This window comes from Quercus suber, unplaced genomic scaffold (genome assembly GCF_002906115.3).
Source record: "Quercus suber isolate HL8 unplaced genomic scaffold, Cork oak 2.0 scaffold_951, whole genome shotgun sequence".
Taxonomy (NCBI): Eukaryota; Viridiplantae; Streptophyta; class Magnoliopsida; order Fagales; family Fagaceae; genus Quercus; species Quercus suber.
Window position 1 is genome coordinate 15,962 of NW_027070371.1, and position 26,076 is coordinate 42,037.

At 33.5% G+C, this 26,076-nt stretch overlaps 1 long non-coding RNA gene and 1 pseudogene across 1 annotated transcript; both read right to left on the minus strand.

Annotated features, from left to right (window-relative positions):
* Positions 1 to 559: 559 nt before the first annotated feature.
* Positions 560 to 22,059, minus strand: LOC112003398 (beta-glucosidase 17-like; annotated as a pseudogene).
* A 403-nt stretch (positions 22,060 to 22,462) lies between these two features.
* On the minus strand, positions 22,463 to 23,656 carry LOC136065381 (uncharacterized). Its single transcript, XR_010627010.1, has 2 exons — positions 22,638 to 23,656; positions 22,463 to 22,532 (listed from the first exon to the last, which is right to left on the minus strand). It is a non-coding gene; the product is annotated as an uncharacterized LOC136065381 (long non-coding RNA).
* Positions 23,657 to 26,076: the final 2,420 nt, after the last annotated feature.

Consider the following 26,076-nt stretch of genomic DNA (forward strand, 5'->3'; position numbering starts at 1 on the left):
GCTTAGGTGCTGGCCGTTGATCACCATGGCCAAACTTATCTCAAAAAATGGCTAAGGGTTTTCTTACAAATGGGGGAATGCTCCTCGGACTATGGCCGAGGAGACCTCCCTCTCTCCTTCCCTTTTTTGGCTTTACTAGCTCTTCTTTTATAGTTTTCATCTTCCTATCTCTTGCTTCCATCTGTTGATTGCCTATTCGCCTTTCTTCTTGTTGTCCATCCCATCAGAGGCCTTATCGGTACTCAAGTGGCTCACTCTGATCAACGTTATCCTGCCAAGGGGTTACCTCCCCATTAATGCGGCCAGGAGGGTTAGTTGAGCGCATTAAATGCAAGAGTGACAGCTTACTTTGGGGTTAGCCACTCCCTGAAATCACTTTTGTCAGGCCAAGGACAAGGTATCCTCGGCGTGGATCCAGGAGAATAGGCTTCCCCCCTTCTCCTCAGAAATAGCTTGAGCTCCTCGGCATGGGCCTTGGGCCCGCTATATGATGGGCCGAGGCTATTAGGCCCACGGACCCCACAGGAATAATATGATTAACAAATCAGTTGCTATAAATTCAATTACTATCTTGGTACAACAAAGGTTTGCTTCGGATGACATTTTCCTTTTGGAGAAAATTTTTAAACCAAAAAGCAGAGCTTTTCAGGTATTTTTTCAACCCATTTTTGTAATCTACATAAGTGATGCCAAATCGAAGAGTATAACCAGATCCATTCAAAGTTATCAAGAAATGACCACGCAAAGTATCCTCTCACATCAACCCCAGCCCTGCCAAACCAAATCGTTAACATATATCTTAGAACTATTGAAACACACAATCATGATATTTTAGTGTGGTAAAATGTAATATATATATATATATATATATATATATTATATCAGTTTTGCAATATGAGAATAAGAGCATTGCTTTTGATTATAAAAATTAAAAAAAAAAAAAAAAAAAAAGAGAGAGAGAGAGAGTTGGGAGTGTTAGCATGTCTTAATCTTATCTTTACATATTGCCAAAGTTACCATTAATAAAAGTTTTCAGTGCATGAATTTGGGTCTAATTAAGTTACATATTATTTTTTAAATTTGTTTATTTTACTTTTATGGGGAACGTTGACTCACATGGGTCCCTAGTCCCTCCAAAATATTTTGGGAGGTATGATACCCATTACAGAGTTACCGTTCTATGTGACATGTGATTATAATAAAGTTACCATCATAGGTGACCTTATTACTGCATGTTTGAAATTATTATATAAAAAAAGTTACTATGTGATGTGACTGAACCAACCATCATATCTGTGATAAACACTATTTTAATTGAACTTATCATAGTTTAAGATAAAAATAAAATAAAATATATTAAAATATTAGAAAATAAGTTAATGCACAATGTAATGTGACTTACTAACAAATGTGACAAAATTACTATAAAGTGAAATCACATTATTAGTAGAGAAACCATATCTAAAAAAACATGGGTATTATAGAATTTCCTTAATCACACATATAATATACCCAATATTAGGGTTCAAGTAATAGCTCAATCATCATAATGGCATAATTTATGGTATCCTTTGCATGTGGTTCGAACTCCACAATTCCTTCACACACACTATATGCAAAGTCACTCACCTTATAGCCTTCAAGAGATTTGACAGATGACAATGGTAGTATTTTATCCTCAAGCTATCGTTGAGAGCCTTTTGAATTGGCAATGAGTCATTATCATCAACTCCTGAAAAGTATAAATGTATACATGTATTTGATTTAAAATCAGATAACTATTTTCGATTAAATTGAAGGATGAAATAGTTTCGTACCATTTTCGGTAATGTAAATAGGTGGATTATTTTTATTTTTTTTTCTTTACGTATAGCATAAGTTCTCGAATTCCTCTTGGATAAACGAACAGCCAATCAGCAGCGGTCTACAAAACCATTATTTATAGTTTTCTTAGCATATACAAGAGATAAAATACTAGTTATATTCAAACATTGGGTGAGAGTGGGAGAGATTACTGGTTGACCAACTGGAATGCCATCCTTCTCCGCTGTGGCATTGAATACAGTGACTACATGAGTGTTAGGAAAAAAATATAAGGAAAATAAAAAAAGTGACTACCAATTTAACAACAAAAGATTTACAAATTGAGAGGAGAATGAATATAATTTATGTCATTTCAACAAAATAAATACCTAAAATATTTTTTGATGACTAATGATCAATTTTTTAAAATTGTTTTATACATATTCTTTGCATCACCCAATATATAAATCAAGGATATGGATTTTGAGCTTAACTGGTCAAATTTACATGGCTATATGTTGTGTAACTTAGGTTGACGCTACTAGAAGATGCAGAGTCATCAGCATATCTTGCAGTATAGTAATTTACTCCAAGGAAATCCAGAGAACCTTTTAACATCTTGGATTGCGATTCAGTAAATATAGGTAGTCAAATTCCCACCAAAACTCACATGGTCTCAGGATAGTCACCAAAAATAATTGGATAAACAAACCTACACAAATAATAGAAATAATAACAAGTCTCCTTATAAGGGTATGATACAATATGTTGAGACAATACCTTAACTACTTAATCTAAAATCTTAAGATTGAAACTTGTCACAAAATTAACTTATCGTACTTCGCTTAGAATGCTTATGTTGTTTTTGGTTTTTGCTGAATGGCTTAGAATGCTTCTTTTAACTAACTTTACTTCAAGCCAAAAATACTTGCCTTTTGCAAATATGTTTGCAGACAAATGCGTTTATTTATAGGAATTATTGAGTCTAGTATAAAATTAAGTCATAAAACTTACCATCCAAACCTAAAATCAAGACCTCTAAAGGCAGCCTTGAGGCTAGCAACTGTTTGGTATTTAGGCAAATCCCAATAACTTTGTACTGAAATGCCAATTTCTCCCATTTGAGATTCCTACAAAAATCAAATTCAGATTATGAAAGAAAACTTTGGCAATATTCTGAACCTTCTTTTTAACTTATTAAGAATATATATGAAGCACAGTAGATTATCTCATTTTTGCTTAAGAAGGATTTGGATAGTTTTCTAGATACTAATAGCACAAATCAACCAAGGCTAGTATTCTTTGTAATCTAAAGCACAACCCGGTATTGCTAAACACAATGCTGTCTCACACACACATGACTCATTAATTAGTGAGTCATGAATTGATATATCCTCTTTAAATTGATAATTGTTAAAAGCACATACCTGATACTTTTCCTTGTATAATTTCACAGCAGTTGCATGAGAAAGTAGTAAATTATGTCCCACTATATAGGGTTCTATCCTGGAGTTCCCATATATGCAATTTCCGATATAGTTAGAACATCGACCAGGTGCTTCAATTCCTATTACATAGCCCCCAATGGTAAATGAATTTGGCTCGTTAATTGTGACTCAATACTTTACTCTATCACCAAATTCTTTGAAACAGACATCCACATAGTTTCGATAATCATCCCCAATTATAGGCATTTATGGATTGTTGATTAATCAGATTTCATATATACTAATTTCATAATAGATTAAATGTGTGCTTCAAAACTTACACTATGGTTTGGCTAAAAATCCACCATACTCCTCTTCAAGGGCTTGTGGAACATCCCAATCGAATAGAGTTATAAAAGGTTTTAAACCTGATTAATTAATTATAGTCGATATTAGGAAGAGACCTATATTGATATAATAAAAAATAAAAAATAAACATTAGCTTTATGAGAAGCATATGAGAGGGAGAGAAATTCAACCTTGAGACAATAGCTCATTTATGAGGTTATTGTAGAATGTGATCCCTTTTTGGTTCACTCCCCCACTGATTTTTCCCTCTGAGAACAAAATTAAGCTTTATAAATAGGAATATATGTTACTTTGAATACAATACCAAATAAAGATATTTTTTCCCCAAAAAATTACATGTTTTTGTAGGTTTTCAGTAGGAAAAATGGCAAAGGTTGAGTTAAGCAATGCTCTTACTAGGTAGCATTCTGGTCCATGAGATGGTGAACATAAAGAAGTCTAAACCAATTTCTTTCATGAATGCTATGTCCCCCTGAAACATTTTTCAGTCTTTTCATTAGTTTAATGCAAAAAAGAAAAGCCAGAGTAAAAGAAAAAAAAAAACATCGTTTCAAGTTTCAACTGCAATATAGTGGATGTGGGGTATCTAGGGATATAGTCTTTTTTTTTTTTTTTTTTAATTTCTTTTTGATGTGTAAGAAATGGGGATGGGAATGGGGGCAAGGCAGGGTGGGGCCAAAGAATGGGGTTTTCGCCCCCGCCCCATATGGTTTTGTCTTGCCTCATCCCTGCCTCGCCCCGCATGACAGGAAAATTTTCATGCCCCATCCCAATCTCTTGGGCCTAGTAAAGTCCTACACTGCCTTATAAAACTCTACTTCTTGTTAATTTGCCCCACAACTATTATAATTTTTTTTTTTTAATAAAACATGTTTCCTTAATAAAAATATACTTGAAATTACAACTAAATTTGTCCCATCAAATCAAACTAATTTTTAGCAAAAACTAATTAATATTATCTAAGTGTTTAATAAGACAATATCACAATAAAAACTAAAATTTTATAGTATAACACATAACAAAATAGAGGTAGAGAGTCATCTCGTGTATAATAAAATAAGCTAATATTGATATGTTTGTTTAAATAATAAGGTTTTAGGGTATAAAAAATTTACAATTAAAACCTTTACTGATGCGGGGTTGGATGGGAATAGGGTGGGGTGGGGCGAGTCTAATAAGTCTAGACCCATCCTTGCCTTGCTCTATAGTACAGGGCTAAAGTCTTGTTCCATCTCCACCCCACCACCTTTGTGGGGTGAGAAAAACCCGTATGGGATGAAGCGGAGAGAAGCGGGGTGAAATTATAGAAACCAATAAAATACAATAACATGAATTAACCATACCTTAAAACGATAGTAAAAATTATCAGCTATATTTCTGGTGGTATGGTCTGCAATTTTTTCTATAACGACAGCACAAATATCTCAAAAATTTGTCTTTAATGAGTTAGGTGATACACTTAAACCCAAAAAAAAAAAAAAAAAAAAATGCATCAAACTATAGAATACATAGGAAAAAGCGAATTCTATTTTAATTACAAAAAGTTTTATGTCACATATGTTGATCACCCATTTGATTATAAAATGCGCTATACTAAGTACATGAGTATGACAGCCCATTTTCTTAGCCAGGGAAGACCCTACAAGATTATAAATAAAAGGAGAAATTTGCAATTAAACAATAATTAACAAGAATCCATTTTTTCGTAAAAACTCCATGTACTATACTCTATGTATAGATGTATGGTTTATTTTATGTAAGAAGAATGTCTAATACTCTCGGTAAAAATAATTTCACCTTAATATATAGGATGGGTTTACATTATTCTAATATTTAATTATTTATTGACTATAAAAGTTCACCGGCCCAAAGGTCAATACATCCTATCTTTTGGTGGATTAGGTTCTTTCCTTTCTTATTACCCACCAATTTGGAGGATTTCAATCTAGCAAAAAATCAATTGGAGTAAAATTAGATGATGAAGCTGATTTACTGAAAGAAATCTTCTTTGGTCTTTGGAGCTCATTGTCTACTTACCTAAAAGCCAAAATTTTAATCCAAAACAAAGCACTATGTAGCCATTGGAGGACCCCAAAATCTGTCCTCGACACATACTAGTCGAAGTTAGTTGTAATTTCTGATGCATTTGTAGGTTAGTCTGCAGAACTAGTTGCTGCTTGTTTTGGTTTTGTTACTAAATTTGTATATTCTCTTGATTGAATAGTAACAAAACAAGTATAATTTGAATAATGTTGCGCTCCACACCAATTGACCAGCATTGTTGATGCTAGTCCACGCGGTCATAGTGATAATTTCGGGTTGAGAGATTTCAGAGATAAGAGCAGAAGGCAGGAGAACGTTCTAGGCCTTTGGGTATACAGCTAGGGTTAGAAGTATAAGAGTTTTGGGTTTGAGCCCGTTTCTGTTCACAACACCAACTCAGCCCGTGAATGGTTATAGCACAATCCTATTTTGGGCTCGCCAGACTAGAACCCTTTCCTTTTTCTTTTGATTCTTGGGCCAAATCCTTGCACGGCATTCAGCCTTGGCCCATTTTTCCTTTTAAAACTCATTCCATCTCATTTTTAAACCTTTCAGCCCGTTTTCTATTTAAAAGGGGAGCCCGTGCATATTTTCTTTAATAAAATGTAGGGGTGGCAAAGTAAGGCCAAATTCATTTGCGCACTCAAACTCATTCACTCTAATTAAACTCAAACACATCTAATTATTAGTTGGGTTAAATAGGCATCAACCAAATTAAACCTAGTGATTATTGGGTTTTAACTAAAAAACCATTGAGACCCATTTAACCCAAAAACAATATACCCAAATTCAACCCAACCCTTCCCATAAAAATAAAACTAAAAAAGCCCTCAGACGTTTCAGTATTTTAGGGTTTTCATTTTCCTTCATTTTCTCGGCCTCCAAAACACTTCTCTCTCTCTCTCTCTCTCTCTCTCTCTCTCTCTCTCTCTCTCTCTCTCACAAAGAACAATGAGGCACAACAAACACAACACAGAGGCCACCGAGAATCAGTCCTATACTTAGACCATCTTCAACAACGGCTTTAACCTCTCATCGGGGCGACATGCTCCCATCACTTGCAAATCCAAAGCATGTAGCCATTAAAGAACACGGTCCTCTCGATCGCTTTGCTAAAGCAACAGATCTTCGTCCCCTTCATCCACGAGAATATCTGTCAAATGCTCTGTCAGCCTAATCTCGCTCCTCGACTCGTTATTCTCCCACGAACCACTCAAGCTCGCTCTAAATCCAACACCGCACAATGAAACTAAGTCCTCCATCGACATCGACGACGGCGAGGAGTCTTTGTATTCATCGCTGTATTATTGGTTCACGCGATCTTGATCGTCGATCTTCTCGTTAGCCATAGCAAATCTCTGAGAAAAAAAAATTAAAATTTCCCGGAAAGTTCGAATCAAATCTCAATCGGTAATCAAACAAAGAGAGAGAAAGAGAGAGCAGAAGTGAGAGTTTTTTGGTTAGAATTGAAGTGAGGAGGCAATGAAGGAGAAATAAAAAGAAATTTTAGATCCAAGAAAAGTTTTTTCTTTGTTTTTTTCTTTTTCCCGAAAAAGTAGAGTGAAGACTAGAGAAAGTGGAAAAGGGAATCCAAGAAAGTATTGGTGTTTTCACTTTAATGTCATTTTGGTAATTTCGATAATTGGGTGAGTTGGGGTTTACCCATAATAATTAGGTTGGGTTGGATTTGGGTTAGAATCAATTAGTTAAATAGGTTTTAATAGGTAAATGAGTTTTATATACCTAACCCAATTATGCCCACCCCAAACTCACCCATTTGACACCCCTAAAATTAAAATGCCACCTTGTCTTTATTTGCATATTATATATTTATGTTATACATTCTTTTTAATCCTTTTCTCATATTTGCATATTCACATATTTTTACTATGTTTGCATTTTAATTCATTTTATCTTGCTTGCATCTAATACGTTTTTTCCCATATTTGCATATTAATTCATAAATCCCCAAAAATCACATTTTAATTCATAAATTCCCAAAATCATTATCCCAAAAATTCCTAAAATCATGTTTTAATACCAAAATTCCTAAAAATCATGTTTTAATCCCAAAATTCTCAAAATCACATTTTGGCCTTGGCCTTTCTTTAAAACTCACATTTTGATCCAAAAGTTCACAAAATTACATCTTGACCCCAAGTCTTTCCAAAATTGCAATAAAGCCCTCCATCTTTTCAAAAATCACAAAGAGGCTCCCGAACCCTTTGGAAGTTGTTTGGAGGCATTCAAACAACTTCCAAGGTCTTTCAATCATCTTTAAATCCACACTTTTTGCTTACCTTTATTTAGAATAATTGATTTGCACCTTTTGTGATGTTTGCATGCCACATTTAGGTTTACATGCTCACATGCTTGCTTCTATGCTTCTTACCCTATCTATGCTTAGACCTACATGCTTACATGTCGTTTCCTTGCTTATATGTTCTATGCTATCTTCCATGTTCTTGTGCATTCCATGCCATGTTTGTGTGCCTAGACCTAGACTATGTTTGTCATGCTATGTGCTATTATAGCCCTTTTGTTACTTTATCTTTCATTCCTGTGCTTTTGGCCTAATGATTAGGACCCGATCTAGACCCTATGGTCTTTGTCATCGTCCATACACCTAGGCCAACATCAAAGGGTTTGGATCACCCTATTTTCATGTCTATGCTTGCTTGCTTCTATGCTTTATCTCCGTGTTAGCCTCTCTTGTTTTAGGCTTTGCCATGTTTGACGCCTTCATTTGGGAGGCATCTTCGGATGTCGGGGTTGCTCCTTGCGGGCCCTTCCTTTTTCAGCTCTGTGCGATGATATGCTTACCATGCTTGTTTGTGCCACCCGTTGGCTTTATATGCATCTATACATGCTTGCTTAAATGTCCATGCATGAGTCTTGTTCCATACTTCAACACAATGAAGCTATGGACACTCAATCCAAACCTACATTTGTCGCTCACGGACGCCACACTTTGTTTGCTTTCTTGCTTGTTTGCTTTTTGCTTGTTTGCTTGCTATCTTGCTTGTTTGCCTTCTTGCTTGTTTGCACGCATCCTTGTTTCTATGCTTGCCAAGTATATCACATTTGTCTGCTTTATGCCTCTTTCATATGCTCTTTGCACATTTTCCTTCCATTGCTTGTCTATTGGTTTCTTGTCTTTGCCTTTGCATGTACACCCATGGAGCATGGACGCTTGGAGCTAGGGCATAGTCTCCCAGGTGCAAGCAAAAAGGGCGCGGATGCGAGCATACAAATATAAGCCAAGTGGCTGCAATCAGTAGATTTAGGAGTTTAGCCATTCCCTTTGGTTATGTACTCTTTTAAACTCCTTTCTTCCCCCTCCCTTTCTCTCTTAGACAGTTTGTATTAGGTATATCATGCCATGTACCGTTTGTCCTCATCTCTAGAGTATGGCAACCTTTGTTTATTTTCCTACACCTATATTTTGGGCCATGCTCTACGGATGTAGGCATTTACTTTTCCTGCTCTGTGTGCTTGCATTGTGCATAATGTATGTATGTGTGTATATATATATATATACTTGTTCCCCCCTTTCGGTGTGATTGTCACAGTCCGTGTCACCTAAGGCAAGAGATGCCCAATGTCCGCCGCGAAAGTAAGGTGACATGTCGCCAGATTGTCGCTGTGGAAATCTGGTACTTTGCTAAATGCCATAGGAAAGCATAGATTGGTACAACACCCATTCAAAAGCCAAAGCCTCAAAGCCCCCATGCATGCAAAGCCTCGAAAGCCAATGTCAAAATCATGTTTTTACTACCAATTTTCTAAAATTAAGGTTTTATCAAAACAAAAGACTATCCTTGGACAAGCGTTGTAGGGTGCCTAACACCTTCCCCACACGTAACCAAACTTATGAACCTAAGAATCAAGATTTTTTGTCATCCACACTAGATTATGAAAAAATACCATTTTTTCTTAACCTAGGATTGGTAATAAAATCAACTAGAAACAAGTAACCAATCACACCTTAGAAAGACCAAATTATTGGTGGCGACTCCACTTACTTTTGGTAATCCTTTAAAATTTGACCCAGATTCCTGCCATAGCGCCAAAGGTAGAACTACCTTCCTCCACCAAGAGAGAGAGAGCACCCGAAGCTCCACACGAGGCATGCACGTGCACCACCATTATCGAGAGGGGCCCTCCAACGAGCCCCCGCATGTACGGGAGCTATCACCACGGCGGGTGGTCGAACGAGGGCCCACAACGGAGGTAGCGGCTTTTCACCACTCCGTTTTTCGAGGCTGGGCATTAACATACTCCATCAATTTTTTTTCCCTTTTCCTTTTTCCTTTGGATTTTTTTAAAGAATCCAAAAGTCATGTTTTTTCATAACTAAATCACCTCTAACAAAATCTATATTTTCCCAAGAAAAAAAAAAAAAAAACACTCTTTCCCTATCTTTTTTTTTACCCTCCATCACTCCTAAAACACAAATCTAATTATATATTATGAAATTTGGATTTAAAACAATTTATGTTTTTTTTCCCTTTCCATAAACTTAAATATCTATGCTCTCTTTCCTTTTTTTCTCATTTTCCTATTATTATATCTATATTCTCTTTCCTCTTCTTTCATTTTCCTATTACCATAATGACCCTTAACAGTTCAATTAAGCATATCTCTCTCTCTCTCTCTCTCTCTCTCTCTCTCTCTCTCTCTCTCTCTCTCTCTCTCTCCTTCTTTATCAACATATGAACCAATATTACCTTTTATTTTTTGTTTCCATTTGAGTGTTAAGCTGCCAATATTTTTCTTAGACGTTTTCATTCACCATTTATTCATACTTCCTATTGTGTTGCCATGATAGACTCCATTTACCTTTTTAAGTTTACTTTTTTTTTAAGTGTTGCTTTTTATGGGTTTATCCAACCTTCCATTTTTTTTTTAAGGGGAAACCTTTCATACATTGATATGTGATTGATACCAAAAAATTAATAAATTTTCTACATCCTTTCCTTTGATTTAGATAAAACGGTCAAAAACTTCAACTCTATATATTTCTTATATTTGGATTGTCTCTTTCAATCTCTCTAATACATGAAGTTTAGGGGTTGTAGCAGGGAAATTAACTTCACCATGGCAATAGTACCTCTCTCTCTCTCTCTCTCTCTCTCTCTCTCTCTCTCTCCTTGTTCTTCATGCATTTGCATGTTCTCAATTCACATATTTCATTCTTTGTATTTAGAATTTGTGGTTGAATGGTTATTTTTTGTGACCAAAGATTTATTTTTCCTAAAAGCTTAAAATGGTTGATATTATTTTAAGGTTAGTGTCAAAGTTTTGAATCTCTGTGCTTGGATGGGTTTACTTTAGATTAATGTTTGTACAAGTTTGAGCATAAAATAGTTTTATAGGAATCAATTTGTTTGTACAATTTTACTTGTATCTTTAGAACAAAACTTATATTTGGTTGGTATTCTTCTTTGTATGACATATAGTACTGTTTTAGGTCTTTGTTCTTATGATGCTGCATTTATTGTTGCTACGCTCCAATTAAGCTACATCAGCGTCATGTCATCATTTATTTTTTTTAGATTTATCGATTGACATTTATTGAGCATCTCCTTAAATTCAGGTGTTACTCTATCTCCAACTCTACCTTGTGTCTCTCTTTTGACCTAGACTCTTTAAATGCCGCTATTATATGGAATTCTAACAGTCGTCAATAGATTACAACATTCTCACTTCCTCTAACTATTTTAACTTCCTCTATCTATTAGGTATGATATGACAAATAACACCACGTGGCATTTAAAAAATCTATTAAAAAAACTTAATATTATTTTATTTTGCCATGTCAGCTTCAATGTGCCATGTGTATACACCATTTACCATGTAAGCATTTTTCATTAGTGACTAAACAGTAATGACCAAATTGACTATAAATTGAAAATAATATGGACCAAATTGACTGCTATCAAAATGTTGGGACTAAATTGACCGTGAATCCAAAATGTAGGGACCAAAATAGTGTTTTCGCCTTAACTATTTTGTTTGTTGGTTTGTTTTATAGGTTACATTGTTGTTTAGCTTTTTTTTTTTTTTTTTTTTTTTGGAGTAGTGGTGAATCAGCAATAGTTCAAGTATATATGAGGAACTTTATCTTCAAGACTTTCTTAAGTTTTTATGTCTCTCCTCTTTTGTATAATGATTCAAAGGATTATAATGTGTCCACAATTTTTCATGTTTTCTTTACACACATATATAATGAATTAAATTTTTTATACTTCAATTTATGTTTTTATATGTACCTGAGATTTTCTTTCTTAATGTTCTTCTTTTGCTATGTTTAGAATTGATTTTCTTTTGAGTATTTGGGTTAATCTCCAAATTTATATTGACATTATTTTTGTGTGTTTGGTTATTGGGTTGAAATTTCTACTAATTGTTGGATATTGTATAGGCAAAAAAAACACCTCTATTTTTTGGAGAAGAATCAAAGTTTTAGTCTATGCGTGCATTTGGCATGCTAAAAGTTGGCTGTGTTTCTACGTTTTGATTATTTTTGTGGGTCCCTTTTCACTGTTCATGGGGCTCATGGCTGAAAGAAAAAACGCAGCTTATTTTTAACAAAAATGGTGCGTTTAGCAATGGTCATTTTTTGAATCTCTACTTTCTCTTCAGCCGTATCTTGCAAGAAGATCTTCCTTCTTCTTCCTCATCACTACCCCAACTTCGTCCTCAAGCTCTTAAATTTTACATCTACCACCAACTACCCCAATTTATGCGAAGCATCTTGTAATGTTGAATTTATTCAATCATTTTGTTGGCTTTATTCCGTGCCAAATTTTATTGTAATGCAGCATTTAGAAACTCTGTATTTAGGTGGAAATTATGTAAGGATAGTGTGTGAGAGAGTGTGAAGAAAAGTTCAAGAGTGTGCACTCAAGATGAGCCTTGTGACTAGCAAGTCGCTAGAATGGCACACATGTGAAGCATGCAGGGGGAACTGAAGGATTACGCCAGCTGTTGCACTACAGGACAAAACCTCTAGTCTGGCCAGGCAATTAACTCATTACTCAAACTCGCGACTCGTTCCAGTCGCGAGCTCGAGTCGCTAGAATGCCCTATTTGGTTGCAACTGACTCTTCGCATTCCTCATACACTCTACTATAAATACCCTTATACTTACGAAATGTTGAGAGCTTTCAGAGAAAATTTTGAGAGAGAAACCTTAGAGAAAAATAAGATTGACTCATCCACAATCTTCATCTTTTGATTCTCCAAATTCTTCTACTCTCACCTTCTCCATTGACATATCCTTGAGAGGTACATTTAGCCACATCCTTATTTCACCATACCCATATCAGTGAGGAAGTTTTTTGGTGCTTAGGAATTAGTTCAGAAGGGACCAATTCATTTTGGTTGATGCAATGGGCAATTGCGGGATCCGTTAAGCTAGAGAAGACAAGGTTTAGCGTAACCCTGTTGGAGCAAGAAGCTTGGAGGGCTTAGATGTACTGGGTAGATTAGGCTTAGAGGGTCTTTTACTACTCATGTATCCCAACTTTATTCTCTAGTGGATTATTGACTGCTTAGAGGGCGGCAAAGAGGTTTTTCGCCAAGGATTTCGATTTCCTCTTTGATAACACATTGCTGTGTTGTCTTTGTGTTTGCATCTCTCTTCCCTTGATCTTTGCTTTTTAATTACTGTTGTGGTTGTGATTAATTTTGGTTTAGATTGTTTTACCAATTCTGTTTTAGCTTATTTTCATATTCCGCACATACATTGTTTGATTATGAGCTTGTGTTGGTAATTTGTGAATTGAGGGTCTAAACATTCATAGGTGTTTTATACACTTTTTGAACTTTCATATCTAATACACAAATTCTCTGGAACAACCTTTATTTGGACAAAGTTATACAAACTCTTTGGAATAGCCTTTATCACTATGATTTTCTTGGCTGTGAGAGAAAATCAACCACAAAGTTGATGCCGCCACTATGTATTTAAATTTTTTGAGTTTTCTAATGTGTCGGTGTGTTTTCCCTTTTTGTTGGGTGTGGATGAATTTTACATGAACAAAATTTCAATGGAATTGTGTGGGCTTGTTTGTGGGTTTTGTATTTTTGTGTGACTTATCCGTGAGTTCCTCTGTATTTCATTTAATTTTGTGAGTGTCTTCTTGTCTTTGAAGTGGCTCTAATTGAAATGCAATTAACTGTTTGTTGAAATGCCTCTATGAGCTATCTATGGAAATAAGATACATCTGTTGAAGCAATTGCCGGTACATGGTGAAATTTTCTCTCTTATTCAGACGTAAAGTTTCAGCTTCTTCATATTCAACCATTGTTACAAAAATTTCACATTGGTAGGGAAATAAACTAAAACAGCATTAAACAAATCTGATTTTTCATTTTAGAAGTCCAACCACAGGCATTGAAATGTTGAATAATAATAATTTAATATTTTTTCTCTTGGCCTTTTTAAAATTATTTTGGAGTAGACATGGTAGACAGGAAAGGAGGGCCACTTTCTTCAATTTTCAAAACCCTTCTTCAATGATTTGAAATATCTTTTATAAAACATTGGGTTAGAATAATACCATTTGTTAGGCTTAGAACCAGAAACTTGAGCAAGTTGGAGCTCTAAATCCTAAAATTAAAAAAAAAAAAAAATGGTTGACATACATAGCTTGGAAAGAACTTTTACTACATCCTCAAAACTACTGTACAAAATATGAGGAATGGGAATATTAATAAAAATAAGGGAGAACTTCTAAAATATTTATTGAACTGGAGATGAGCTTTCTTTTCTTTTCCCCCCTAATTAAAGAAGTGAGATCTTGTATTCCAATTTAAGACTTGGATGTGTTGTTTAGAAAGAATAATTATCTAATGATAATTGCTAGAAAGACCAAACAATTGGTAAGCTTGTCCTTGAGTTATATCATTTTGTTTGCCAAAATTATTGAAACAAAAAATTTCACTGCTTGTGCAAAATCAATGGCTAAGGTTTGTAGAATTATGGTGCTACTACTCTGCATTGGGACTGCCTAGTTTACCATTTAATGTAACTTTTATGTAATTTTAATATTTGCTTCATGTGACTATTTTTTTTTTTTTATAAGTAATTGACGTGACTATTATATACATGCAATTAATTAGTACAAGACAATTTAAGACAATTTAAAATATCCTTGAAGACCATTTAAGGGAGAGAGGTACCACCTCCCTGATTTTCAGCAAGGTCGAACACCACAAAATCCAAAAGAGAAATTTAATTATCTCCATTCATCACTTCATTCTGTCATAGAGCGAACTTTTTGAGTTTGGAAGAATAGATGAAGAATTTTGAGAAATATGTCATCCTATTATATACACATTCAAGAACGCATTATTGTTGCTACAATGGTTCTTCATAATTTTATTAGAGAACATGAAGACAATGACCTTGGACAAGGGCTTTCTAGAGGGGGCATATGTCAAAGTAGCGAGAGAGGTTATTACGATGAAATGGCACATGTGATCTCTTCTTTAGATGAACCTGAGATGAAAGTGGTTCGGAACAATATCGCAATATTGATATATGGGATGCCTCCATCCTAGGTCTTCCTTTGTTACTAATGTTATAATTACTATTCATATTATGGTTTTTTTTTTTTTTTTTTTTTGAGGGTCAAAATCTAAAAACTTGTGGTTATGTATTTGGCTCGTTAATTGTGAGCCAATACTTTACTCTATCACCAAACTTTTTGAAACAGACATCCACATAGTTCCGATAATCATCCCTAATTATAGGCATTTATGGATTGTTGATTAATCAGATTGCATATATACTAATTTCATAATAGATTTAATGTGTGCTTCAAAACTTACACTATGTTTTGGCTCAAGAATCCACCATACTCCTCTTCAAGTGCTTGTGGAACATCCCAATGGAATAGAGTTATAAAAGGTTTTAAACCTGATCAATTAATTATAGTCAATATTAGGAAGAGACTTATATTGATAAAAACAAATTATGATTAGCTTTATGAGAAGCATTTGAGAGGGAGAGAAATTCCACCTTGAGACAATAGCTCATTTATGAGGTTATTGTAGAATGTGATACCTTTTTGGTTCACTCCCCCACTGATTTTTCCCTCTGAGGACAAAATTAAGCTTTATAAATAGGATTATATGTTACTTTGAATACAATACCAAATAAAGATATTTTTTCCCCAAAAATTACATGTCTTTGTAGGTTCTTAGTAGAAAAAAATGACAAAGGTTGAGTTAAGCAATGCTCTTACTAGGTAGTATTCTGGTCCATGAGATGGAGAACCTAAAGAAGTCTAAACCAATTTCTTTCATCAAAGCTATGTCCCCCTGAAACATTTTTCAGTCTTTTCATTAGTTTAATACATAGAAGAAAAGCCTAAGTTTCAACTGCAATATAGTGGATGTGAAGTATCTAGGGATATAGTCTTTTTTTTTTTTTTTTTTTAAATTTCTTTTTGATGTGTAAGAAATAGGGATGGGAAGGGGGCAGGACAGGGCGAGGCCGAAGGACGGGGTCTTCACCCCCATCCCATATGGTTTTGTCTTGCCTCATCCCCGCCTAACCTTGCATGGTTTTGTCTTACCTCTTGAGGCCCAGCGAAGCCCCACCCTACCCTGTAAAAGTCTATTTCTTGTTAATTTGCCTCACAACTATTACAATTTTTTTTTTNGTAATTACCATTAACATTATGGTATTTTTTTTTTTTTTTGGTAACCATAATTGATGGCTTTGATGAAATATGTATCTTAATTATGATACACAAACTTGACAATAAATTAATATCTAAGATAAATAAAAATAAAAATAAAATAGTTATTATTATTGTTGTTGTTGTTAAATATTTGGCTTTCATAATTGGACATCACTTTGCATATTCAAGCATTAAAATAGGGTTCAAATTACACCCAAAAAAAAAAAAAAAAAAATCTATAGTACTTTCAACACTTTCAGCACTTTTAGTTTCAGTTACAATATTTTCAGCCAAAAAACAATTGACCAGCTTTTAGATTATTTTACTATAGTATTTTCAGCAAATATTTTCAGTTTCAGCAAAATAAACAGATCCCAAATAGACCCTATGTCTTCCAGCCTAGAGAACGATGGGTTTTTATTTGGTATGTTATACATAAATTTGTTAAATTTGACGGTTTTTTTTTTTTTTTTTTTTTAGGCATGCAGCAGAAGCATTATTTAAGATAGAACCTGAGAATCAAGCTTCTTATATGCCCTGGCTACTCCTCATGTAACGACCCCACTCTACCTGTATAGATATTGTCCACTTTGGGACCCATACCCCTCACGATTTTATTCTCTCCCAAAGCACACAGCAGTGAGGGAAAATGCCTTTACACATTGAAGGGAGGTCATTCTTTATAAATATATTCTCATGTGCTTTCCTAGGTAATGTGAGATTCTATGGAATGTAAGACTCCCTTTTTGGGTCACTACAATCCACCCCCTTACGGACACACGTGTTCTTACGTGTGGGGCCCACACTTCCGGTTAGGGCATGACTCTGATACCATCTGTAACGACCCCACCCTACCTATGTAGATATTATTTGCTTTGGGACTCATACCCCTCGTGATTTTATTCTCCCCCAAAGCACATAGCAGTGGGGAAAAAGGCCTCTGCACATTTAAGGAAGGACATTCCTTATAAATTGTAACACCATATCTAAAAATATGGCCCTAACACCATATCCAAAAACAAATATGGGTTCTATCCCAGAGTTCCATATGTGCAGTTTTCAAAATAGTTAGAACAATGACTAGGAGATTGATCAATTGTTTATTAATCAAATTGTGACCCAATACTTCACTCTATCACCAAATTCTTTGAAGCAAAAGTCCATGTAGTTGCAGTAATCATCACTAATTATAGGAGATTGATCAATTGTTTATTAATCAAATTGCAAATTTACTAATTGCATAATAGATTTTAATGTGTACGTCAAAACTTACACTACATTTGAGCTCAAGAATCCACCATACTCATCTTCAAGGGCTTGTGGAACAGTGCAATGAAATAGAGTTATAAATGGTTTTAAACTTGATTAATTAACTATAGTCAATTAATCAACGATTTTCGTCTTGTTTAAAAAGAAATAAAATTTCTTGCTTCTTTAGTTATTCAGTATAGTGTTTGAAAAGGTCTAAATCAACGCTAGTCTTTAGAACTTGATCGCCCTTTAATGATACAAAATGAGCAATGTTAATTAAGATCACAACTTTTTTTAATTGCAAGTTGTAATGGGAATAATATGATTAACAAATCAGTTGCTATAAATTCAATTACTATCTTGGTACAACAAAGGTTTGCTTCGGATGTCATTTTCTTTTTGAAGAAAATTTTTAAACCAAAAAGCAGAGCGTTTCATGTATCTTGTCAATCCATTTTTGTAATCTATATAAGTGCTGCCAAATCGAAGAGTATAACCAGATTCCCATTCAAAGTTATCAAGAAATGACCACGCAAAGTATCCTCTCACATCAACCCCAGCCCTGCCAAACCAAATCATTAATATTTATCTTAGAATTATTGAAACACACAATCATGATATTTTAGGGCAGTAAAATGTAATATATATATATATATATATTCTATCAGTTTCCAATATGAGAATAAGAGCATTGCTAAAGTAACCATTAATAAAAGTTTTTAGCACATGAATTTGGATCTAATTAAGTTATATATTATTTTTTAAATTTGTTTATTACTTTTATGGGGAACTTTAACTCACGTGGGTCCCTAGTCCCTCCAATATTTTTGGAGGTATGATTCCCATTATTACAGAGTACAATTCTATATGACATGTGATTATAATAAAGTTACTATCATGGGTGGCCTTATTACTGCATATCTGAAATTATATATATATATATATATATATAAAGTTACTATGCGTTTCTCAAAAAAAAATATAAAGTTACTATGTGATGTGACTGAACCAACCATCATATCTGAGGTAAACACCATTTTAATTGAACTTATCACAGTTTAAGATAAAAAATATTAGAAAATAAGTTAGTGCTCAATGTGATGTGAGGTACTAACCAATATGACATAATTACTATAAAGTGAAACCACGTTATTAGTAGAGAAACCATATCTAAAAAAACATGGGTATTATAAAATCTCCTTAATTTACACATATAATATATACCCAATATTAGGTTCAAGTAATAGCTCGGTCATCATAATGGCATAATTTATGGTATCCTTTGCATAATTTATGGTTCGAACTCCACAATACCTTCACACACACTATATGCGAAGTCACGCACCTTATAGCCTTCAAGAGATTTGATAGATGACTATGGTAGTATTTTATCCTCGAGCTATCATTGAGAGCCTTTTGAATTGGCAATGAGCCACTATTATCAACTCCTGAAAAGTACAAATGTATACATGTATTTGATTTAAAATCAGATAACTATTTCAATTAAATTGAAGGATGAAGATAGTTTCTTACCATTTTCGGTAATGTAAATAGGTGGATTATTATATTTTTTCTTTATGTATAGCATAAGTTCTCGAATTCCACTTGGATAAACGAAAAGCCATTTAGCAGCAGTCTACAAAACCATTATATATATAGTTTTCTTAGTATATACAAGGAGTAAAATACACTTTATGTTCAAACACTGGGTGAGAGTGAGAGAGATTACTGGTTGACCAATAGGAATGCCATCCTTCTCCGCTGTGACATTGAATAGAGCGACTACATGAGTGTTAGGAAAAAAAATATAAGGAAAATGAAAAAGTGACTACTAATTTAACAACAAAATATTTACAAATTGAAGGGACAATGAATATAATTTATGTCATTTCAACAAAATAAATACCTAGAGTACTATTTGATGACTAATGATCAGTTTTTTTTTTTTTTTTTTTTAATTTTTTGATACATATTCTTTGCATCACCCAATATATAAATCAAGGTTATGAATTTTGAGCTTAACTGGTCAAATTTACGTGGCAATCTGTTGTGTAACTTAGGTTGATGCTACTAGAAGATGTAAAGTCATCAGCATATCTTGCAGTATAGTAATTTACTCCAAGGAAATCCAGAGAACCTTTTAACATCTTGGATTGCGATTTAGTAAATATAGGTAGTCGAGTTCCCACCAAAACTCGCATGGTCTCAGGATAGTCACCAAAAATAATTGGATCAACAAACCTACACAAATAATAGAAATAATAAGTCTCCTTGTAAGGGTTTGATACAATATGTTGAGGCAATACCTTAACTACTTAATCTAAAAGCTTAAGATTGTAACTTGTCACAAAATTAACTTATCGTAGCTACACTTAGAATGCTTATGTTGTTGTTGTTGGTTTTTGCTGAATGGCTTAGAATGCTTCTCTTAACTAACTTTGCTTCAAGCCAAAAATACTTGCCTTTTGCAAATATGTTTGAAGACAAATGCGTTTATTTATAGGAATTATGGAGTCTAGTATAAAATTAAGTCATAAAACTTACCATCCAAACCTAAAATCAAGACCTCTAAAGGCAGCCTTGATGCTAGCAACTGTTTGGTATTTAGGCAACCTCACAACTATTACAATTTTTTTTTTTTTTTTTATAAAACCTATTTCCTTAATAAAAATATACTTGAAATTACAACTAAATTTATCCCATCAAATCAAACTAATTTTTAGCAAAAACCGATTAATATTATCCAAGTGTTTAATAAGACAATATCACAACAAAAACTAAAATCTCATAGTATAACACATAACAAAAATAGAGGTAGAGAGTCACGTTGCGTAGAATAAAATAAGCAAATATTGATATGTTTTTCTAAATAATAGGTTTTTAGGGTATAAAAAATTTACAATTAAAACCTTTATTAACGCAGGGCAGGGTGGGAACAGGGTGGGGCAAGGTGGGTCTAAAAGGTCTAAACCCATCCCCACCCTGCTCTATAGTACAGGACTAAAGTTTTGCCCCATCCCCAGCCCACCACCTTTGCAGGGCAGGAAAAACCCATATGGGGCGAAGCGGGGAGGGGCCGGGCAAACTTATAGAAACCAATAAAATACAATAATCTAAATTAACCATACCTTAAAACGATAGTAAAAATCATCAGCTATATCTCCAGTGGTATGGTCTGCAATTTTTTCTGTAACGACACCATAAATTTCTCAAAAAATTGTCTCTAATGAATTAGGTGATACACTTAAAAAAATATTATGCAACAAACTATAGAATACATAGAAAAAAGCGAATTTTATCTTAATTACAAAAGGTTTTATGTCACATACGTTGATCACCCATTTGATTATAAAATGCGCTATACTAAGTACATGAGTATGACAGCTCATTTTCTTAGCCAAGGAAGACCCTACAAGATTACAAATAAAAGGGGAAATTTGCAATTAAACAATAATTAACAAGAATCCATTATTTCGTAAAAACTCTATGTACTGTACACTATGTATGGAACCAACATGTAAGGTTCATTTTATGTGAGAAGAATCTGTAATACACTCGGTAAAAATAATTTCACCTTAATATATAGGATGGGTTTGCATTATTCTAATATCTAATTATTTATTGAATATAAAAGTTCACTGGCCCAAAGGTCAATACATCCCATCTTCGGGTGGATTAGGTTCTTTCCTTTCTCATTACCCACCAATTTGGAGGATTTCAATCTAGCAAAAAATCAATTGTAGTAAAATTAGATGATGAAGCTGATTAACTGAAATAAATCTTCTTTGGTCTTTGGAGCTCATTGTCTACTTACCTAAAAGCCAAAATTTTAATCCAAAACAAAGCACTATGCAGCCTTTGGAGGACCCCAATTTAGTTGTAATTTCTGATGCATTTGTAGGTTAGTCTGCAGAACTAGTTGCTGCTTGTTTTGGTTTTGTTACTAGATTTGTATATTCTCTTGATTGAATAGTTACAAAACAAGTATAATTTGAATAATGTTGCGCTCCACACCAATTGACGTGTGGTCTTTACTTTAATTTATAGACTCAGTAGTTACACATTAGATACAGATGAGAAGAGTTTTAGATAATCACAATTCATTCAGTTACAAATGAGATAGGAGTAATCCTGCTAACTTCAATCTGATCTAGTCTTATCACTTTCATTTGGGTTGCTTATCTGGATAGGATCCTTAAGCTTTGCTTCAATAAATAGAATTACTTATTCACTAAAAGTGGGTGTGTGTGAGAGAGAGAGAGAGAGACCTGGATGTTCTCTAGTGAAAGTGTCCCATATGCTAGGTCCTTTTCCATGTTGAAATGCAGCTCCTTCATACTTCCAATTGAAATTAAGAGAACCCCAAACATAATGAGTATAAGAACATAGGGAATTAGTGTAGAAACCATGTAAATATTAGTGTTAGTTCAGTGACATATGTACCTGGTAAGCACTTGAGGCCCCTCCAAAAAATTTAGTTGTAATTTCTGATGCATTTGTAGGTTAGTCTGCAGAACTAGTTGCTGCTTGTTTTGGTTTTGTTACTAGATTTGTATATTCTCTTGATTGAATAGTTACAAAACAAGTATAATTTGAATAATGTTGCGCTCCACACCAATTGACGTGTGGTCTTTACTTTAATTTATAGACTCAGTAGTTACACATTAGATACAGATGAGAAGAGTTTTAGATAATCACAATTCATTCAGTTACAAATGAGATAGGAGTAATCCTGCTAACTTCAATCTGATCTAGTCTTATCACTTTCATTTGGGTTGCTTATCTGGATAGGATCCTTAAGCTTTGCTTCAATAAATAGAATTACTTATTCACTAAAAGTGGGTGTGTGTGAGAGAGAGAGAGAGAGACCTGGATGTTCTCTAGTGAAAGTGTCCCATATGCTAGGTCCTTTTCCATGTTGAAATGCAGCTCCTTCATACTTCCAATTGAAATTAAGAGAACCCCAAACATAATGAGTATAAGAACATAGGGAATTAGTGTAGAAACCATGTAAATATTAGTGTTAGTTCAGTGACATATGTACCTGGTAAGCACTTGAGGCCCCTCCAAAAATGAAACCAGTTGGAAAATCTCTCCGACTAAGACTTTCAGTGCAAGAGAAAAAATAGACTACAAAAAGCAGCACATACAAAAAGACATGGTGATGATGATGAATTACTTCCATGTCTGACTTTCTTCAACTCCCCGTGAATGTTTCCGCCAAGCAAAGTATAATTAGCACACTTGAATTTAGTTTTCCATGGGTGAAAGTCTATTTTTAGTTAAGTAAAGTCGTATAGCTAAATTTAAAAAGTGGACTAAAGAAATATCACTTTTAAGTATAAAATAAAATAAAGACCATGTGTTGCAATTCCATATACCACGGTTCCAATGGAAATGATGTTAGAAAGAATCGAGGGGAGGGGAGGGTAATTAAAAACTGAACCGGATCAGTCGATTTGACCGGTTCAACCAAAAACCAGACCTCAATTTGGTCTGGCTTTACTTAAATCGTCGATTTAACGGAAAAACCGAAAACCGGTGTGATTAAACCGGTTTTAAGCTGCTTTGTGCAGTAACCCTTCAGCCACTGTGTTTTTGACAAAAAAATAAAAAAGATAGAGATTTTGTTTCAGATTTAAGAAGAGAGATTTTGACTATGAATATACTGTTAAGTCTAAAGCTGTGAAGTCTAAGACGCTCACGTTGACACCAAAAACATCAGATTTACTATTTATGAGTTGACACAGTTGAGGAAGAACCAAGGAAGTCCAAACCAAAGAGACGCAGGAACAATCTGTCAGCTTCAATTTAAGAGCTTTGCTTGCGGCTCTTGCAGACTTGCACATACACTGATGTACATATATTGACGAGAGGGATAGAGAGAGTATTGAAGGCAAAGAGATGAAAAATTAGAAAAAAAGTGAAAGCAGAAACTAGAAATACAGAGCCTTTAATTAAACAAGCTGGGGATGTAAGACTTCAAAATATGTGGTGGGTGGAGTATCAACGTGTAAAGGTCGGATATGTGCTGAGAAAGAAATATCAAGTGGGCAGTGACTCTCTGTTACTTAGGAAAATGAAAGAACAACTAAAATACTACTTTTTGTAGTGGGCTTAAGTTTAGTTGTCTTTTACTGTTATTTAATTTAATTTTTTTAGTTAAAATATTAGTTATAAAAATATTTATTTATTTATATTTTATAATTATTAATTAATTATTTATGATGTTATCGATTTCACCACTGATTTTATTTCGATCCGAGTATAAAATTGAGAATCACTTTCTATTCCGATTTGTTGACCGTACCAATTTTTAAAACTATGAATACCACTAGAGCCCATGTGCTTATGATTTTTTATTTGTATTCTTAATTTTATTTTTCTTACTGTCCACAAGTGGAGTAAGAAAAATAAAGTATTGATTAATACTCAATGTACGCTAAAATTAATTATTTAATGTTAGCGTATACTGTTCGAAAAGGAGTTGGTGTATAAATAATATTTGATTATTTAATGTCTGCAAAAAATGTCGGTGCATAATTAATATTTAATATATATTAAATATTAGGCGAAAAGCACATTTTAGTCCTTACATTTTTAGGCGAATTCTATTTTAGTCCCTACATTTTATTTTTACCGCTTTTAGTCCCTATCCTGAAAAACGGTTCCCATTTGGTCCCTGCCGTTACATCATAAACAGATATTGCTGACGTGGCAAACGGCAGAATTAAAAAATATTAAAAATATTTTATTTTATTTTAAAATAAAATAAAATTTTAGTTATCAATAATTTTAAAATAAAAATACCAACTTATTTTTCTTGTTTAAAAAGCAAAAAAAAAAAAAAAAAAAAAATTTCTTTCTTCTTTAGTTATTATTATTTTATTTTTTTCCTGGTGCTTCTTTAGTTATTCGGTTTAGTGTTTGAAATGGTCTAAATCAATGCTAGTCTTTGCAAGTTTATCATCTTTTATGGTCCGTTTGAATTAAGGGATAGAAAAATAAAGTAGAGTAGAGTAGAATTGACTCAAAATTAATGAAATATACAAAATGAGCAATATTAATTAAGATTACAACTTTTTTTACATAAAATTATAATGAAATAATATGATTAATATCACTTTCTCATATGCTCATTATTAATTATTATTATTATTATTATGCACCATCACAATTGGGTCACATAGACGGTAGTAAACAAAGTTCTGAAAAATTATATATTCCTAGTATTATTTTAATGATATAAGAGCAACCACATCATATCATACATAATTTTGTAAAATACAAAAAGTAGTCAATTTTACACATTTTGAGCAAAACAAACCTACATCAATGGGTCACATAGACTGTAGTAAACATAGACCCATCACAATTGGGTCACATAGATTGTAGTAAACAAAGTTTTGAAAAATTATATATCCCTAGTATTATTTTAATGATATAAGAGCAACCGCATCAAATCATACATAATTTTGCAAAATACAAAAAGTAGTCAATTTTACACATTTTAAGCAAAAAGATACTCACATCAGTGGACGTAAAATTGTGTATAAATGCACAAGTGCTATAGTAACCGTGCATATATGCACGATTATTGTAGCTCGTGCATTGAATATTTTAGTATTTTTCAGAAGTGTTGGGTATGTGAGAGAGAGAGGTAATGAATGAGGAAATAATAAAAAATTATAAAAGAATGAATATTTTATTAAATAGATACATAGAATAAATAGACTGATGTAGGTGTTTTACAAAAATTGGTGTATAAAATAGGAAAAAAAAAGTAGTTTTTTTGTGCAACACAGACGAAACGTTTGCATTAGCTGATGCGGTTGCTCTAAACAACATTTGCATTATGCGGTAATTGTGCCTTGGTAGTCGTTCCCACTTTTTTTTTTTTTTTTGAGACATCTATCGTTAAGTATAGCCACGACTCACTAGTCACACAATTTATAATTTTTTTTTTTATTTTTAGCCGTTGAGGGATTGAAATACCGTATATGATTATAGTGGTGGCTGGTAAGACAAGATAAAAGTGATGTTAGATGATCAATCCCAATATATTACCATAAACTTGTTGTGAAACTTTCTGTCTCTATTATTGCACCATTTAATAATCAACATGCATTTTGAATAAAATAATAATAAATATTTTTATAATAAAAGTTATATTTAGTAGCAGTTGTTAAGCTAAGTGGTTTCACAAAATTACAATAATATTTTGGATAAAAACATTTTTTAAATAGAGACAACAACATATTTGTTCTTATCAATTTCTTTAGATTAAATAATAATAAGTGTTTTAATAAAACATGCAACGAGCATCTAAGTTTCAGTTGATAGGGACAACTTATTTGTTCTTATCAATTTCTTCGGATAAAGTAACAATAAGTGTTTTAACAAAACACTCAACATACATTTTAGATAAAATAACAATATATATTTTAACAAAATACGCAACATGCATCTGAGTTTCAATTGAT